The sequence below is a fragment of the Megalopta genalis genome, chromosome 3 (genome assembly GCF_051020955.1).
Source record: "Megalopta genalis isolate 19385.01 chromosome 3, iyMegGena1_principal, whole genome shotgun sequence".
Classification (NCBI taxonomy): domain Eukaryota; kingdom Metazoa; phylum Arthropoda; class Insecta; order Hymenoptera; family Halictidae; genus Megalopta; species Megalopta genalis.
In genome coordinates, this window is record NC_135015.1 from 7,709,013 (window position 1) to 7,728,425 (window position 19,413).

General features: G+C 40.3%; 1 protein-coding gene across 6 annotated transcripts in view; it reads right to left on the reverse strand.

The window, feature by feature from the left end:
- LOC143259021 (protein Fe65 homolog) overlaps positions 1-19,413 on the reverse strand; it is a 324,885-nt gene that overhangs the window by 229,067 nt on the left and 76,405 nt on the right. The window contains exon 1 of one of the 6 annotated variants that reach the window (XM_076519755.1): positions 6,117-6,254. The exons of 4 other annotated variants lie outside the window; for them this stretch is intronic. The gene's annotated coding sequence lies outside the window, so the exon portion shown is untranslated. Of the gene's footprint in view, positions 1-56; positions 197-6,116; positions 6,255-19,413 lie in introns of those variants that run through there. One more of the 6 variants, XM_076519756.1, reaches the window with a different exon arrangement.

The following is a 19,413-nucleotide window of genomic DNA, read 5'->3' on the forward strand; positions in this document are numbered from 1 at the left end:
AACACGTGCTCCGATCGTAAAGTTCCAAGGGGGGGAGCGTGCGAAATTGAACCCACCCGTCATCTTTCCGTGTACACCGGCCTAGTTCGATATACCATGGGAAGAAACTTCCGGCCGAGGAATCACACTTTCGCGCGGAATTTCGCCGATATTCGCTCGCGAAAACACGCCGACGCCGTCCGTTCCGGAGAGTAACGCGACAAACAGGACGGAGCAAATCGACTGCGACCAGAAGAGAAAACCAGATGCGACCCAATGGACGCTGGGACATTCCTCTGGAGCCGGCTACTTGCAGCCGTTGTGCACTAGTGACGTCATTGGTGGTTCACGTGGGCGTGGACACGCCGGATGATCTCACGTTCGCCGGGCTGTGTCGGGCACTCGCTGCAATCTACTGCGAGATCGATTCTTCGATCACGCATTGTTACGAGTGCAGGCATCTCGAATATTTAACGTCCACGTCGTGAGACAAATGCGGCAAATTGTTGGTGGCATTCGTCCATTTGCACGTATCACGTGACATAATTAGACCGCGGATTTTTTGCATTTATGGGAAAATCGAGTAAATGCAACTTAAGATAGTGAGAAGATTGAAAGAATTTGAAAATGTCAATGTATTATTTTTCATCTATCAAAACGACTGAACAAACAGTGAACTTGCTAATTACTTTCTACTTCTTTCAATTGATGCAGACAATTTTTATTTTGCATAAGAATCCGCAGCCTAGTTATAATAAAAATCATGTCACTTTTCAAATATCATAGGAATCGATCACAGTAGAAATAGATAGTTGTGTGAATTTAGGTACATATTTTCAGATAATTCAAGAGCAGCCCAGTATTTATAACGTTATAAATATTTGTGTATATTAAATTAATATTAGAGGTATGTTAATGATATAAAATATGGAATCAGTACCTTTAGATGCAAATGTTAACCACTGTGCCAAAAAACAACCACTCGGACAGTATCATAATAAAATGTTCCTGTCTCGTCTGACAAGTATCATGGTACACCATACCATAAAGAGTGTGAGTGAGCTAGCCTACAACCGGTTCAAAGCCATTTATTTGTTAGATTCTTAGAAAGGGCACTGTCCTACGCTTCACAATGTCTCACGAACATAACCGGAATAATGCAGATTATAAAGATAGTCTTCTGAACCTTATAAAACCTTATAAACCCACGCCGCAAAAAAATTAAATTCAGAAAAATAATTAGATGTGTAAATAAGTATTTATAGATAATATAGTATCGCAGATTTAAAAAATAAATGTTTCTGTAGCTCCTATGACTTGCAATTAATGCAGACTATTATTATTTTGCATACCAATTCGCAATAACTAGCACCTAGTTTTCAAAAATGAAGCTGCTTAACTTTTTAGATGCATTGCATCAAATTGTTATAGCAACGATATTAATAATTATAATAATAAATCATTACAACAATAACGGAGACTAAACTAGGACGGATCGAGAATATTTAATGAAATAAAGGTATACAATAAGAGAAAACGAAAATAATAATGCCTGAAATGATAATGATACGTCAATCGAGAGCACCGCTGTTACAATATCGTTCGCCCGCTTATCGAACACCGTCCTAATAATGTTTGAAGAATGGACATTATAACAATGAGATATTGTTGTACTCGGAACATGCGAGAAATGTCGATAACGTAATAACGAAGTACGAAATTTGACGGATCCGTAACGTGTGAAGCATGCAGAAAATTATGAAATGCAAAATTTAATATACGTTCGTATCATTTTTAATCCACTGGAAACGTAGACGCAGTAAAAATATTTCATTTTAACTTCTTTGACCATAACAATGCTTGTTGCACGACAATCTTTATTGCTCGAAAACATCCATGTTTTAGAAACAGCACAATTTCTGCATACTTCGTAGTAATAAAGCAGTTTAAAGCTTTGACTCATGCAATCCAGTTCGTTCCCGACCTATTCGTTTCCTAAGAAGAGAAAGGATTGCAATGAATCACTGCGTATAATTCGCAGACCTGTTTGATGCATGCAAAATGCGATGACGATCGCAATCTGACATTTAAAAGATCTTATTAGAGCAATATGAATCTTGTTAAGAATTATACAACACCATAGCTAAATTTATGATATCATATACTTTACTCGTTTCTCGAAATCACTACGGAATTTGAATTCATGAAGATCTGCAATGTATTACTTCGTACGGTAGAGGAAATGGCGGCTATTAAAAGATTAATGAACACTCGGACTCGTTAGCTATATCGGAGAAACGTAACTTTGATAAGAATCTTTTTATAATCACCGTACTCTGAATTTTATTGTAATAGGATTTCTTCGCTGCAGGAAATGTTCTCAGTGGAATAATTAAAGCAGGAAATTAATCCTGAAACTTGAATGCCAAAGGAGCCAGGAAGACCAACGATTCGGTCTTATTATTAAACTATTAAGTATTCGACAATTAGTTAAAATTTTCACATGTTTCATTATGTCCAATCCAAAGACCAGCGTGTTTAGAAGAAGTGCATTAAAAAATATGTTCAATCAATTAATAAATAAAATTATGAATCAACCTAAACACACTCTGTTACGTTTTTGTCAAAATGTCTGCCATTCGAGTGTTGAACAATTATGAAGAGCAACACGCTCTCAAGTGGAATATAACCTCTCAATATATTCTATAATCTGGCAAGAACATGTTTCCAACAACAGTTGATCAGTATTCACTTTTCTACAAATTACGACATAAAAAATTACGAAAAATGTTTTCCTCATAAAAAAGCATGGGTGATCTCGATTTGAGGAATGTTAATATTCTTTATATCATAATACCCTGGCTGTTCAATTCGAATTCAACGATCTACTACATGATCTTAATTCTTAAAATAACGCTAATATATTTTTGGCCCGGAAAATCGGGTTTCCCGCCCACTGCAGCGCACTGGGTCCCGGATGCAGCCACGCGCATCTCTCGCGAATCGGCGGCATAGTAAGCCTCGTCGGATCAGAAACGAGTAATACCCTGGGAAATGATCCGCCGTTAATTCGATCGTCTATGCACGGACTATCTGCGACATACATATTTCATGGGTATGTCGATTACACCGCGAGAAATCGCTGTGCAGTTCGAGTTCCAGAAATTCCTGATCGGAATTTCGAACGCGTTCAGTTAGCATTGGCGTACCGCCCCCGCGTTGACGTAATCAAATTGATAATTTTACACGGCATCATTCCGGTAGAAACGATATTCCAATTGGCCCTTATTTCAATTTCGTTTCCCGACGGATTCCGTGCTGATCGATTTTATTTTGAAACCAGGAATTTTCTGCGAATCCCTTGGCAACTTTGCCGCGAAGATTTATTGAAGTACGAGGATCCCATCTGCAATACTCGCCGCCGTGAAAATTACAGGATGTAGAGCAGACATGTAATACAGTTTGCACGGTACACGACCGGAATATATAGTCGATATTACGGCTACAACAGACAACCGCAATTTCTCGGCCGTCTTTCGTTAAGTCCGCATCGGACCTGAAACGATTATTCGGCTCGAAAATTGGCAGAACGTTCGTCGTATACCCTCAGTATTATCAGAGTGACTTCATTTTCCAGAAACACCCGCTGTTACGCCGCTGTAAGACGCCGAGTTCCAACCGGTGGAACGCGACGTTTTACCGTGTACTATTTTCACGAAAAAGCATGCTGTGCATACTGTATGCGTGGACGGAATATTCTATTCAGACGACACGCAACGCTCCGTGGGTCTGCATCGGACCTGTTCATTTGCCAAAAAATCAATTTTGGTATTTATCGAACGTACGATAATGCTTTCGAAGTGTCTGTCACTTCTGAATACGAAATTAAAGAGGTTAAAAATCTTGATTAAAACGTAAGCATAAAAATAAACATTTCATCGACGAAAACATTACTTATTTTCTTTCTGGCACTCCGGAGAACTTATTTGGTATTATATATCAATTGTTGTTAATAAATAACATTGATCTGTATTGAAATTGAATAAAGATAAATTTTTTGATAAAATAATAGTTAATGGAATAAAAAGAAATGTGTCAAAGTTTTCTAGCCTAATGAAAAAGTTTTCGCAATACAATCTGTAATTACACAATATAATATTATAGGATCAATTTATGTGGTTATTTGCGCGCATTCCGTTATAGACATAGTAATTATAATTTCGAATGAAATTCATATGGAACTATGTGATTGAAATCTAGTTTAATAGCTGTGCCAATACTTTGATGCGTGACAATGTGCACACAGTAAATAGTTTCAGTAAATAAGAAATAATTGATTGCTAAACCGGATTAACTTACGTAAACTGGAGGGCGACAACGGAGACAATATTGTAATTAACAGAGTACAAAATATGAGTGTGAACAGGGATTGATGAAAATGATAATTGGAAAAGTGATAGATTAAACCATAATTAATAATTAATATCAATCAAAATTAGTAGCAGCTTGCCTCGAATAATATTCGATGGAAATTTGACGGGCGATAATTAATTAAGCACATTTGTACTTAAATTGTCGTTGACGCTGTGAAATGCGTTCACACAAATAATTATAGATCTGATTAAAGTATATAATAACTGCCGCGCCTCATAATCCATATATTATATTCGTAATCATAAATAGAATAAAATAATAAAAGCTTGAAGTTTTCGTAAGACTTCAAATATTATCGGTCAGTTTCTACAAAACTCTTTATGCAGGATTTCTTCAAAGACTAGAGCCTCAAAGGGTCTTTAGGGAATTTTCCGTCAGATCATGAGTAGTCCCGTAGCTATCCTTTGAGGCTTTAAGAGTTCCATGAAGAAGTTTTTACGTAAAGTCTCGAAGATTCCCTGCGTGATCTTTGCTTCAAGTTTCAAAGGCCCCTCTCAACCTGTATCCTTCAATCCTAAAATGCCCCATAGAAAGATTTCCTGCGATCATAGGGGTTCCTCGGAGAACTTACCTTGCCCCTTCCTTTCTGCGATCTGAATACCCCCATTAAGTCTCAGAAGTCTCTCGCGAGAACTCGATCGGAAGCCTCAGAAGTCCCTCGGGTGATCTACCTTTGGGTTCCTAGAGGTTTCTTGGAAACTTCTCTGATTGAGATCTAAGAAGCTCCAGCGTCTTTCTCTAGAGACTCAAAAACACTTTGAAGGGCTTTCTTCTATAGATTCAAAAATGCATTTAATGTTTTCTCCTTTGAGTCCCAGCAGTATCAAAAGGGACCTTGGGACCTCATGTTTCCTGAAGGGAATCGAGAAGTCGTTCCTTTGGAATAGTTTGTTTCTGAAAGCTCAGGGTTTCTTAGCCGATATCTCTACCCATACTCTAAAGAAACTCTCTCTAGGGATTTAAAAGTTTCTAGAGTTCCGAGGATTCTTTTGGGACACTTTCTTCGAGGTACTTTCTCGACATCCACAGCCTTCGTATCATATAAAATGACATTCTACACTAACAAAGGAAGTTCCCCAGATGTCCAATTAGTTTACAAACGATCAGCAACGATTATAGTAACGAAGTATCTCCTATTAATTTAGTTCTTAGCATTTTGACTCTATTAAATTTTATAATAAATAAATGAATATTATTGATAATAATAAAAAAAATATTGATAATAATAAAAATAAATGAATATTATAATGAATATTAAATTTTCCGGGCGAATGACACTCATATTAATTAGTAGGAGGTGGGATACTATAACATCTAATCGTCAGTCTTTCAAAACTAATTAGACATCTAGGAGACCTTTCTTGCAAGTATTCCAGTTGCTTATTTATTTTGTGGGCAAATGAAAACTCGAACGGCGGATAAAATAGTTCGAGAGCTCTAACGTATTCAGCGCAGCGCAATCCTGATTTTAATAAATATTTGCGAAAGGTAGTTGCACCGTTGGCAGGGTATCATAAATTTTCGAAAGCATCGGATAGGCGGTATCACGTCGAGCAAATAGCATCTTCACCCTACAAGTTTCGCGTTCGCTAAAAAGTAGCAGTGCGGCGCAGTGAAACAAGATCGCCGGGCGCGATCGAGGTGTGCAAAATTGATAAGCCGGCAGCGATTTAAGTTGAATCGATAACAGGGTTAAAACTTACGCAGCCGAAATTACCGTATTCAGTCTCGAATTCCTTTTTCCCTGATTGCACGCAATTCAAGTAACGTTCATGATCGTCGAATTACACCATTACCGGGTCGAATGAATCATGACTGTCTACGAATACTGCTACACCGGTACTGAGAAGTTTGTTGATAACACCGGGGAGCAGGAGGGGCTGGAGGAAGCCATCGACCAGGAGCGGTAGACGAACGGGCGCCGTGACCACCCCCGTCCCCGCACCTACGCCGCCGTCCTTTTATTCACCAGCTTATCCAAAACTGGAACAGCCCCTTGCTCAGCCAGAGAGCACGAAACGTATGAGGACTGAGCACGAGAGATCCGTTCCACCTTCGCGGCCATTCATAAAACAACCTTAAACGGAGCTTTTAACCACTAAATACAGCCTGATTTATTACGGTATCAACGTGCTCCGCCAAAAATTTCACGGTCCGTTTAATTCATGCTAAAAAGAAATCATTGCCGTACCAAATTATCCGACCCACGGTTTCGCGTAATTATTACCGTCGTTTGTACAGCCTGTCCCAGCGTCTGCGCTAGAGGGGGTGATTCCGCGTCATAAAGTAACTTAAAAATAAGGAACATTTCCTTGTTTCTGGCTTTGCTCCGGAGACAATCGGCTTTAGATGGTCTGCGAGTGCATTTAATACGTTGATTGCAGATGTAAAGATATTTCTACAGGATTCTAAAGTGCAATAGAGACTTTCTTATACGAACATTTATTTTTACAATATTCTGCTATACAAACGTTCTATTATCTAATTATTTTATTGTGTAGATACATTATCACCTAGTCGAGGACTTGAATGACATTTTTAGATAATAGAATGTTTTGGTATCAGGATATTGCAACAATTAATCTTCAGATAAGAGAGTCTCTACTGTAAGCGAATTAATGACACTTAAATTAGAACCTGAACTATTGTACCTAACTTTTGTACACTTTAAAAATCTTGGTAAAGCTCAATCTATTCGAATATATCAATAGAAATTCTGAATCTAATTAGAGACGTGGCACTTAACGAGTTTGTTACTCGAAACGTGGTTATACAGTTTACGAACAGTATTAACCCTTTACACTCAAGTGGTGATTGTAAGGTACCACTAGAACGTTCGAAAATAATTTTAACATTGTAGAAGACGTTTGTATTTATAAAGCTTTCAAAAGTAATTCTTTAGAAATTGAGTGAACAATCTCTGACTGCACTTTGTGCATTTAATATCCATTTTATTTGTACGATGCGAATTTTGTAGTTCTATTACATTTCTTTATTTTCTTGTAAACTCCGTTCTCAATCATAACTGAGCAGATACCTTCCAATACTGTCTACTAACGGGTTTTTGACCGTACAACGAACAAATAAATAAATAAATGAATAGAGAAGTAAAAGCGTAACTGTTGTATGAGTGAAAAAAAAACTATTTTGGATTCAGAGTTAACATGGCTCCGAGCGCAAAGGTTTAATATCAATCGGTGTCTGTTTAAATTGTATCTCTAAATTTTTGTTGCCATTAAAGCGCCCGTAACGCGACACGTTTCATCACCAAGGTAGCCGAACTTCCAGCAAATTTACACATGTCGTTGGACCGTAACGTGAAACGATGAGGGATCGGGAATTTTCAAACTCGCCGGTCGTTGTTTGCGACCACGAATTTCTCTATTCCGGCGCCGTTCGATTCCCGAGGGCCGTTGAACTCTTGGTGCATTCACAAAGTAGCTGAAGTTCGCGCGGGTCGATAGATATATAAACGAGTCGTAAGTTTCTCGGTTGCAGGACTCCGTGAGCACTTTCGCGAGCACGTACACACGAATCATGGAGGATCGTTTCCACCCTCGTGTCTGGGTAAACATCGTCGACGCGTCGTTACCAGCACCAATCTCGGTTGTGCCCTGCGAAAATCCGACGGGACTCGATATCACCTGCCGGAAAATCGTGACGTCGTCGAACGTCGGCGAGGCGGCAGGCTTATACAGGGCAAACTCGGTCGGGTGCTCGATATCGCGATGTTGCTCGTTCCCGCAATCATGCTAGCCCTCGCCGCCTACCCCTTCCCCCCGTACAGGGTAGAGTCTTCGTTTGATGACCCGTTCCAAGGTGGGCCTAGATATGTACACGGATATATCAATCGAGGTGGAATTGGCGACATCAAAGCGGCGACGACGGGACGCGATGTTTGCGCAAACGGGCGCCGATAAAATCGATGCGTCTTGCCATCTCTCGCATCGTTTAAAATTACGTGTAATATCGCGCTCGATCTAGACGCGCCGCGGCAGAGATAGAACCGGGACAGGAATTCCAACTGATGAGAAAGTTGAACGAATTTTTTATCTGAAGCGCCCTGCGCGTCTAAGAGCAGCTAGTCGACTCGATAAGAGGCGAAAGTCATTTGCTCCCCCTAACTCGCCGGCAAAACGAAATCTTCTAAATCGAAGACGAGTCTCCCCCGACAAGAATCTCGTCATTAAGATTTTTGATTTGAATGCAAATAGGCTGCTAGTTCTCGGTATCTCCGTTGCCTCCGCCCTTCGGGGTATTTCGCACCGTAAATGGAAATAGACCTTATTTTCTGGAGCGGGACAGAGAACTTCGAACGACGTGGACACGCTGCACGAGGGTCGGCTGCGAATCCACAGACAACTTTTGCAATCAGTTCCCCGAGGAACAATCGCTTGAACATCGCTGAACTGCGTACGGCTTCCACCCATCCGGCGATGCGTGATAGCGTGAACGACTTCGAAGTTCGAGGGATCGGGGTCAGAGCGACGATTTTACTTCGGATTACAATTTCGTGAAAACTGTAACGTTTACCACAAAAAGATTCTTGTACCGTCGTGTTACATTTGCTGTCCGATATTATTCGGTCACCGTAGACTACCGTTTCGACCTGACATTCTTCGCGTGTACAATCATCGCTTCATGCACTGCATCCATTTTTCATTTTGCCTGCAAGAACTGCATGAATCGAGGCTAACGAAGCAATAATACTTCTTATCTCCTTGACCATTACATTCTTCATTTCTGTTCTTGCTCTTGTGCAGCACTCGCAATTTTTCCCTTTCAAGCTTGGATTACGTGTCCTTTTGTTCACTGCGTCCTAATTTTGTCTTTCTGACAAGAAGCAAGCAGTGCAGCAGATGGTCTTCTTCATTCTCTCAAATTAACTGGAAAAAATCAACAGACCGAGACCTGATACTTTGAGTCTTAAAGTCCGAAGTAAATTACAATGGAAAAATGTAAAATGCCTTTTAGACCGCAGGCGTCGCCTTTTCCTAAGCTAAAATAAATTATTCCCCAAGGCACAGGGAAAACAAGAGACGATCTTCCTGCTTTTGCAGATTAATTGATAAGTCAAAGCCAACTTCCTAGGAGGAAAAACACAACTGAAAAGACTGAAGTAGAATGACGTTCACCGATCTCAGAAACGAAAGAAGTCCAGCTGCCAGCTGTAATTCGACTTCGAACTTTGCAGCAACTGCAACGACGCTATAAATGAAATTGAAAAATTCAACGGCTTCGGATTCAGCGTTTTGCAATTTACGAATAAGAAAGTAAGAAGGGTAAAATGTAAAATGCCCTTCGACCGTTACACCAACTTTCCGTAAGGCAAGATGAATTATTCCCTAGGGCACAGGTAAGGCAAGACATAATCTACCGGTTTCTGCTTGTTACACAGACCGCGTGGCTCCCTGTCGTCGCGGCTCGGCGTCGCTCGTAAAGACGACAAACTCGACGTAATTTTATCCCGTCTAGGTGCGTCTATATACACACGCGGCGGCGGCGGCGTCGTCCTTCGGCCAAATGAGATTTTACTTCGCAGCGGGTCGCGCGTTTCCCTGCGACACGCGCTAACAACGCTGCGCCGCACCGATGAGGATGAAACGGTTTACGCGACTAACGCCGGATCCCTGCCGCGTCCCTGGCCCTTCTTACAGTTCTCTCCTTACCGTCCCGAAACGTCGTTGCCATAATCTAACGTTACATCCTCTTACGGTGAAATTTTTGTTAACTAGAAGGAAAAGGTAGCGCGGAGATCGTCAAGGCCGGCTCTGGCGGAGAAACACGAACTGGAAGATAGCGTTGCACAGAGGTATCTTTTCACAAAAAGTTGGTCGCAATTTACAACTTCAGAGGATTTTCATGAAAATCAACCTCTGTTTTTGAGGTTGACACGGGCATTGTTTCTTAGCTTATTTTTTGTCACGACTTTATTAATTCCAACATCTTTAGCCATCAGTGAACCACAAGGAGTCAAATTAACCGCAGCAGGTTTAAAACTGTTTCTATTAATAATAAATTATATACTTTTAAAACATCAATGTTTTTTTTATCGAGATCTGCCTTTATTACAAAATTGATGAAATACTTTCCAGTTGGCAAATTTTTCGATTGTATATCATAGTTTAGATCTTCAATTATGGAGCTTGTTAAGAGTCTTATGTTATGTAGGAAGTCTTTCGATGACTATCACAATTTTGTCTGTACCGTTATACATAATTATGTTTCATTATTATGTTAACACCCGGAAAAAACTGATTCCTGAGGTGATTTGAAGTCACTTCTCCCTTAGCAAAAATGCAATCCGCGGCTTTGTTTACGAGTTATTAACGAAAAACACTTATTAACGCGACAGCTGATCTCGTCTCTCATTGGTCAGCGTTTTTCGTTAATAACTCGTAAACAAAGCCGCGGATTGCATTTTCGCTGAGGAAAAACTTATTTCAAATGATCTCATAAATCACCTCCTTCCGGGTGTTAACATAATCATGGGACATCCTGTATAATAATATGACAACGATTTAGGACATCTCGAGGAGGGAAGCAGAAAACTTGATTCACAAATATTTTGTGTTGTTTATGTGCAAAGTTCGTTTTTATAATACATATATAAATCAATGGCAACATGTTCTACAAATGGATAATCTTTAGCTTGATATAAGATGTCATTATTAACCTTTTAGGCACAATGCGCCACTATAGTGACTTCCGCGGATGTCATCTCTCTGAACGACGCACCACTATAGTGGCTTATTCTAATAGCTCACTCGGTCGTAGTTTGAATTAAATAATCGTCTTCATATGCATTGTTTCATACTTCTTTTGTCTTCACATCGATTTACAACAGTCTTAACAATATACAGACACTCTGTACAGTACATATCAGACTCTGCCGTCCAGAGAAATAGCCTCGCGCAGAATTCAGCCGTACCTAAAAGGTTAACACTCCGACTGTCATGTCACCCATACGTGGGCGTAGGAATTATTTGCTGAGATTTCAGAATTAATTTGCACGTTCATTTATTTGGAATGTAATAATTCATGTTAAAATGCTTTGATTTTGTGCAATTTTTTACGTGGCTGGCACTGGACAAAGCGTAACAATGCAGCAGAAAAATTCGTCATCGCAAGTTCGACTGCACTTTCTTGCTGGTATATACTTCGAAAATTGGATTTTGGCCTACTTTTTGGGAGAAGGTATCACTGTCCGTCGTAGCTTGGCCTGACTTGGCTTGGCTTGGCGTGGTTTGGCGTATCGTGGCGGCGGCTCGACGGGTTTACGGGCGAACGATGCTGAAAATAATTCACAATTACGGCTCGCGTTTCTCCTTCGGGGTACCACGACCCGATGAATCACGCAACCCGGCTCCATTTCTCGTCACCGTAATGCCCGCTGGAAACAATATCCAATGGTGATATGAAATTAATATAAACAATAACGGCCGACCGTATCACGTTCCGATCGCCGACTAACAGCCGAGAAGATTACACGGAAATGGGTTTTGATGCCGCGATAGCTCGACGATAGGATTGCCGAGTGTGTCGCAGGTTATCCCTTTAGAAGGAGAATTTACATGAGGATTTACACAGTTTGCTAGAGACCGGCGAATCGCGAGGACGCGACGCGTCCCGGCGCTTACTCGCCATTTGGACGCCCGGCGCAAATTCAGATGTATCTGACGCGTTGTTGTTCGGCAGCATCCTGCACCGGATACTTCCGGTTCTCCGGACGCGACAAGGCAGCCTGGCAGCTCGGCGAGAATTCGTTTCAGGGTTCCACATTCTCCCAGTTCTCCGTGGATCACCGGGATCCGCCTTCGCGCTTGTTGTACACGCGTTATAGCTGTATAATTACGTTCGTTAAATTCCCGGTGCCTTCTGGACGAGCAAACTGCTCGCTATTTTAATTAAAAGTTTCTGTTTGGCTCCCTTCCGCAGCTGGGAATTATGCAGCGCATTTAGAGCTCGAATTCAAACTCGAGCGATGAGGTAAACCAGCAGGTAAACCCAGCCTGGTGGACAGGGCAGCAAGTTGATTGATCGCGTGTCAGGTTCCAGCCATCCTGGCGCCAGTGCAGGGTCTCTCAACCTGGCGCCACAAGGCCCGCCACCTTCGCTGGCAACGATCTGTCCCAGGCCTCTCGTCTGCACGACATTCTGACATCAATTTCCTGAGTCATGCCTCCCGCGAATCATTCGTAGCAAAGAAAAAAGGGTAACGAAGTGTGCGTCGATCCAGGTGCTGCCGAGAGGAGGATCCTTGAACTTAACGAATTTAATTATCGCTCGCATCGTCCTTGCGTTTCTCCCTCTTCGACGTTCACAGGGGATTTCTTGATAGGAGAGCAATATTTTAGTCCAACTTAGGACGTTCGTTGCTGTGCAACTACGAAAACTTTTGTAATCCCGCTTTGCGATTGCTTTTGTGTTTCCGCACAGTTTTTAGCTAAATGAAAAGTTGATTGTATTTGTTGTAATGCGATCATACACGGTCACGAGCATTCGTGAAATGTGCATTCATCACCGGACTGTGCGGATCTTCGTGCAAAATGAAACTATTCTTCATGAATGATAAGAAACGGAAGTTACATAAACATGTGATTCGCCTATTAATGGTTTCGATAAACTGAGGAGACGTAAGAATATTCGTATATTCTAATGTTTTCACTTGTTATCTTATCTGGTTAATTTTAGCACACACAGCTACCGCGATTCCTCATATATCCACTACAATCGCGTTTTCAGACCTTCACGGATTATAAAATTGGAATAAAAAGTTGTTTTTATTTAATTGCGATTTTTAACCTTAACCTCCGCAAGGCAGACGCTTTTGTAGATTTCATGGCAGCCATAGCTATGTCTACTGAATTTTCCTGCATATTTCTGAGTCTTCTTTGAAATCAATATTGATATTTTGATTGAACCTGGTGTAAAAAGAGCTAACAATATGGACCGCCTATTGCAAAACTAGATTATACACAGACGGAAGATAAACACTGGGACAAATTAGATATCCGAATCACGCATTTTCAGCGTGCTCATGAACGTCGGCCTTTCGAATTGTATCTCCATTTCTGTGCTAAATTATTCTTGTCGTGGAGAGGAAACGTGTCGTCCTATACCACTGCCCGAACAATAGCTCTAAATTTTAAGTATTGTTAACATAACACGTGTTCGCCTATGCGGCTCGAGCAAGTGAACATCATAATGAAGCCAATGATTCGAGTGACCGGTGCTTGTAAGCAATCAGTTGCCTAGACCTATCTTAACCCCTTAATGCACAATTTAAAAAAAAAAACCGACCAAAAAAAATCAATTTTTTTTATCTAAGAAAATACATATTTGGACCTTAATTTCAATAAATATGTAAAAAAAATGCAAAAATTACTAAAAATTCAATAAAAATAGTGGATAAATAATTATAGTGAATATTGAATCGCATTGCAGATCGAATTTTGTACCAATCGTACTGTTTTTCAATTAATATAGGTAACATAACATAAGTTGCGACGCCGACCGTATATATACGGGTCTGCACATTTTGGCCGGTTTTGCACGCCCGTGTTAATACGTTTCTGCGCGTTAAGGGGTTAAAGCTGGTATTTTTGTCAAAGGAGTCATTAATAGATCTTCTTAGAATTTTTTCAAAAGAACTCGAGAGACTGTTTTTACCGAAATCTTGCACAAATGCGTAGCATTGCTCGAAGTATGAAATATATTTTCGTAGCTCGAAATATTTAAAATTGTATAAGCTGCACTTTTTGAACGAGGTATTTTTAAAAACAGAATCTTACTCGCTCGCACGATTGCAGCCATTTTGTTAATTTGAAATTAAAAAACGAAGTAGTCGTTGATCAAAATAACCAAATTGACCGCTAAAGAACTAAACTATATTTTTAAAAAATTACAACACCCTGAAGTTCGACTTCTGAATTTTTATGCTTTCTTCGCGTTTAGTATAGTGGACAATGAGTCGTGTGAATGCTCTTTTAAAATTTCAAGTTTATCGGACAATTCAATTTAATGAGAAAACGTCCTTCAAATAACAGCAAAATTAAAAAAAGATTTCATTCATTGCTAGTAGACTATCGTCCAAAAATAAATTCAATCTATTTAGTCCAGTTTTAAAAAAGTAATTGCGTTTTAAACGGTGTAAGAACACTATTGTGAAACACTGTATACCTTTTGAAAAACAATGCACAGGATGCAGCGGAGCAACACTGCATTATCGCATATAAGAATACATTCGCGTTCCCCGTCTTTCCAAACAAGATAATAAAATTAGCACACGCGACAGTGAAGTTCAAGAGATCGTTCGTCTCAGTTATCCGACTCTCGCTCGACTCAACCAATAAGAACATCTCGCGATAAGAAAACGCGGCAAGTTTCCGCTACAGTGCCGCTGCGAATCACGATGTCCGCGCCCAGCTACCGTCTCGTTTCTGTCTGTCACTTATTCGGCCGATCTCGTTCTCTCCCGTTGCCCCGCCACCTTCTCTCCCGCTCTGGAGCGTGCCTTTTATTTGATCGACGACTGACGTTATCACGAGTAATATTGGCGCGGGAGGCGACTCCGCCACTTCCGAGCGATCAGCTTCGCTCCATCAAACATTCATGTTGTCGGCCGCGAGCCCGCGTCGCCGCTCCGTGAAAATTTGCCCGATAAAATGCGCCGGGTCCCGATCTCCTGGCCCCACGATCGTGCTCGCTCGCTCGCTGGGTGCTCTTTTGTGGCTGCATATAGCGGTGACCCGTGCCGTTAACACGTTAAGCGCCACGCCGAATTTTTGCGCCTTTCCGTTCAAGCCACAGTAAGCCGTCAGGCGGGCCCTGCCGGGCAGCGCGCCGCTAGGCGAGCCAGAGTATAAACAGATAACGTATGTTTATCTTTCCACTTGCAGATAAACTATACTCGAGAGCCTGTCATTTTCTGATCGTAATAAATACTATGTATATACTTTGTTTATATCCTAATAGTCCCTTCTCCTTGGTAGAAGATAAAAAACTGAAAAGCGAGGCCTAATGACGCTCGAACGCGTAAGAAATCCTCAGTTGCATACATATCGTAGCCCAGTTTCGTTCAGTTTCCAAGTTTTCTCGTACTTCTTCTTGACTAGAAATTCAAAATTTTGTTGACCCAAAAATCAGGATGTCATCAAGTGATACGTCAAGTGAACAAATTTTAGTGCCTACAATTCGTCATCGTCGTGTATTGCGCTCGTCGAGCGATGAAAGTTCATCAGAGAATAATAAATTAAAATAAATTAAATTAAATTTTAATAAATTACATTAATGTTTTTAAGTATTCTATTCTATTCCTTGAAGCATTGACCAAACAAAAACCGATATCGCATAATTTAAATGTTCAGTCTCACAAATACGCAAGGACCGACACACGCGCCGCGATAGAAGAACGAAAAATCTGTCGCCGGTCCGCAGGGACCGGCGTGGCCTGAACGGAAAGTCTAGCGCCGGTCCCTAGGACCGGCGTGGCGCTTAACGTGTTAATATTCCGCAACAGTTAACTTTCCCTTTCCGCTGGCTACTTCTCGAAAATTGCCCGGCCCTATCTCGGTCTCAATGATCCCAGCTCGCAGTCGAACGTGTATGTACATTTCCCGGCCTGTGATTCGCGTTGAATCAATGCGGGGAATTAGCGTGATTGTTAACCCTCCGTCTACTGTGCCGGAGTCACGGCTAGCAAGAGCGGCCAGGACCGCAAATATGATTAGTAGAATATCAGTGTGAGTCAGAAATGACTCCAGCGCACGAGGTCGCGATTCAGTAGTCCGATGGTTAAGAGTGTATTAGTTGTGTGCATGTGCTGATGTCTGTTTCACCGTCGCACTATGGGGCAGAAAGCACCCAAAAGCGGCGAGTAATATTTTCCGATTAAAATCACAAATGTATGCTTAATTTTTGTACGTTTTGCAATCAGGATTTATATACGTGGCTCCATTAATACAGGATAAGTAATGATATTCATTTTCTAGTAACATTTATAAATAACAATAGAATTATGAAATATAAACGTTACATGTACAAGAACGAATCTTGCAATACTGCAGGACATTTTCGTTCGAGACTCCCGTAACATATAGTGGCATCAATAATTAGAAAAATCACACTAACTTTAAAGATAAGTAATATAAAGATAATAATAATAAAGATAAATCACACTAATCCCAAAATCGGTCTGAAAATGGCGGAGGCGATGTACGCACGTGCTCAAATATCTAGTCCTCTTGGAATTGTTGTATTATTTTAATTAAGATTATTAAGATTGTAAAGATATATTGTTCAATAAATTGACTACTTGGGTCAATAATTACAATATAAATTGCCAAAAATCTACACTGGAACTTACAGTATTATTAACATTTGAACTACCAAGCTCTAAACACGACTCACGTATATTATTTTATAACAATGACAAGATCGGATTTATTTAAATTTCGTACAACAGTTATCTAAAAATTTTGTATGCAAACATTTTTACGATACATCCGAAATTATGAGAGAAAAAAGAATGAGAAATTAGTTATTTCGATTGGTTTGGTTAGTACTGGTGTTAACACGTTCCGTGCCACGTGTACCATCGATGGTACACGCTTGCATGTTTACTTAGTGAACTGAACAAATTGTTTACAAGAAATTTAGAACCGAAGAATCAATTTCCACCGCAAGAATGGGCGTTGATAAGTTTTTGTTACGTTGTTATGTGTACGAGAATTAATAATTGCACGTAATACATCAAGTTTTAGTAAAATATCAAAGTGTGAAGATTCGAGTAAAAAAAGCTCGGCACGGAACGTGTTAATGAAAGATCCTTTGTATTCTCGGAAGAGGTTAAGAGTCACTAGGGCGAAGATTAGGAAAAATCGGGAAAATCTCCGTACTTAACAAAGTTATCGACCTCTAAGCGAGTGGAACTTGTTGCGAGGAAGTCCCACCACCGTCCTTCTCCAGCGAAGGAGGCCAGGCCTCGGCGCGATTTCAAATACCGTGAACGATGGACAGAGGGAGACGGGCGACCGGCTGCGAAGAGGGTGGACAGGAAGAGGAACTCTTTGAATGTAAAGAGAGGAGAGTGAACTCTAGACCACTTCGTCACACTCGAGGGAAGACAGAGAGGGCGGCCGCGTGCGCGCCAGCTCGTTCTAGTTTACGGTTCTCAGAACGGTCGCAGAGAAAACTCCCGCACCGTGCATCCCACGTGGTTAAGAGGCCAGTCCGAAATTGTCGCGAAACTCCGCAGGATTTCGCGTCGGAATAACTCCCAAAGGCTGCCGCGAATCGTTGCCCGACGGATTACTTTTATTTTTCGGCTGTCTGCCCCGAGCTTGTCGTATCTACCGGGAGCTTGTCAAGGCAGCCCGCAAAATTCCTTTCAATTTTTTTAACACTTTATTTGCCGGAAGTCTATTAACCCCTTACCGTGAAACATTCTTCGCGGCTGCTATGATTAGTGTTGAAATTTTAGCCTCGAACAAAAATTAATCTATAGTTTACTTAGTACTAAGATACTAAGATATCGGTTTACATTTTCGCCGGTTCCGTCAGCGGGCAACGACGGTGATGTAAACTGTATATAGTAGATACCGCGATACATCATCACCGGTACCATTAGATATACATCGTGCCCTGACTGTTTGGGGATCCCAGCGTCACGTATACAATGTGAAACGCGACAAATAAAACGTCTCTGATTGGTGGATAAGACGAACCCAAGAAGGGTATAAAAGAAGCGTTTTTTCTTACCGGACTCTCAGTAGAGTTTGGTCGCTCGATCGTTTTCGCCCATATACCTTCTCTCAATAAAGGAATAAAATAAAGTCTTTTTAAGAAAAGAATTAGAATCATATTCATTTCCATTCCATAATCCCAACAATTAGAACTCTTTGTGATTACAATGATGACTACAGATGCGTCCAATGCGCGTGACGCTAATCTTTTTTACTAGTTTTCAAAATTCATTTTCATCGTAATACATTCGAACGAACTACAAACTGTATTTGACTAGGATGTTTAGGGGGCAAACGAATCGAAATACCATCCACTATGATGTATTGTAATTTTCTAGTTTTCAGTTTCATTAATCAAATAATTGGAAATTTTTGGGTTTGATTTTCGGTACAGTTAAGGAAACGGTACGAAGGTGGAGTTATTATGAAAAAACGGAAATATCGGAAGAATATAAATCAATCTTCATGAATTAAATAAATGTTTGAATGGTTGTTATCATCAATCTAGAAATACATAATTAATCGTTAAATAAAGCTGTTTCGATTGGAATGGTGTCTTGGTAAAAAAGAAAAATTTATCTTGAAAAAGCTATAATAATAATTATTAAAGTTATAATAATTTCGGAAAAAGTTGTTACATTATAGTAATCCAACACTAAATACAAATAAATGCGTAATAGGTAAAAATAATAATAAATATAAATGACAAAACAAATAAATCTGATATATTTATAGACGACACTTGATATTTAAGTATTAATAATGAAAGTGTCGAGCACTCTTGCAATGAGGAGACAACTACGCTTTCAGGTAATCTAAGTAAACGAACAGCAAGCAATTCAAAATTAAATGCTATGTTTTCCAAATGTCCTAATAATAATATAATATAATAAACTTTGTAAAAATCATTTCGATTCTGCGATATCTACATGCGAAATACAATATCCACAAGCATCGGATGCCACAACCACTAAAACATTAATCTGTTTCAGCAATTACTTTGAGCGACTCCACGCTATTCATTAGCGCAGCAAAGTTATTTGAGTTTCCAGATTTCATTAATGAAAGCGATACACCGACGTATTTATATAACTCGCTAATTTTGAAATAGATATTTCTTATTTTCGATCAAATACTCGGCTAATCGAAAACCAATTCGAAATATGACGCGACATATGTTGATGACTCCCGTTAATGCACATCATCGATGGAAATCTACAGGAAAATGCTCGGTCCTCGAGCGTTACTCTCCAGA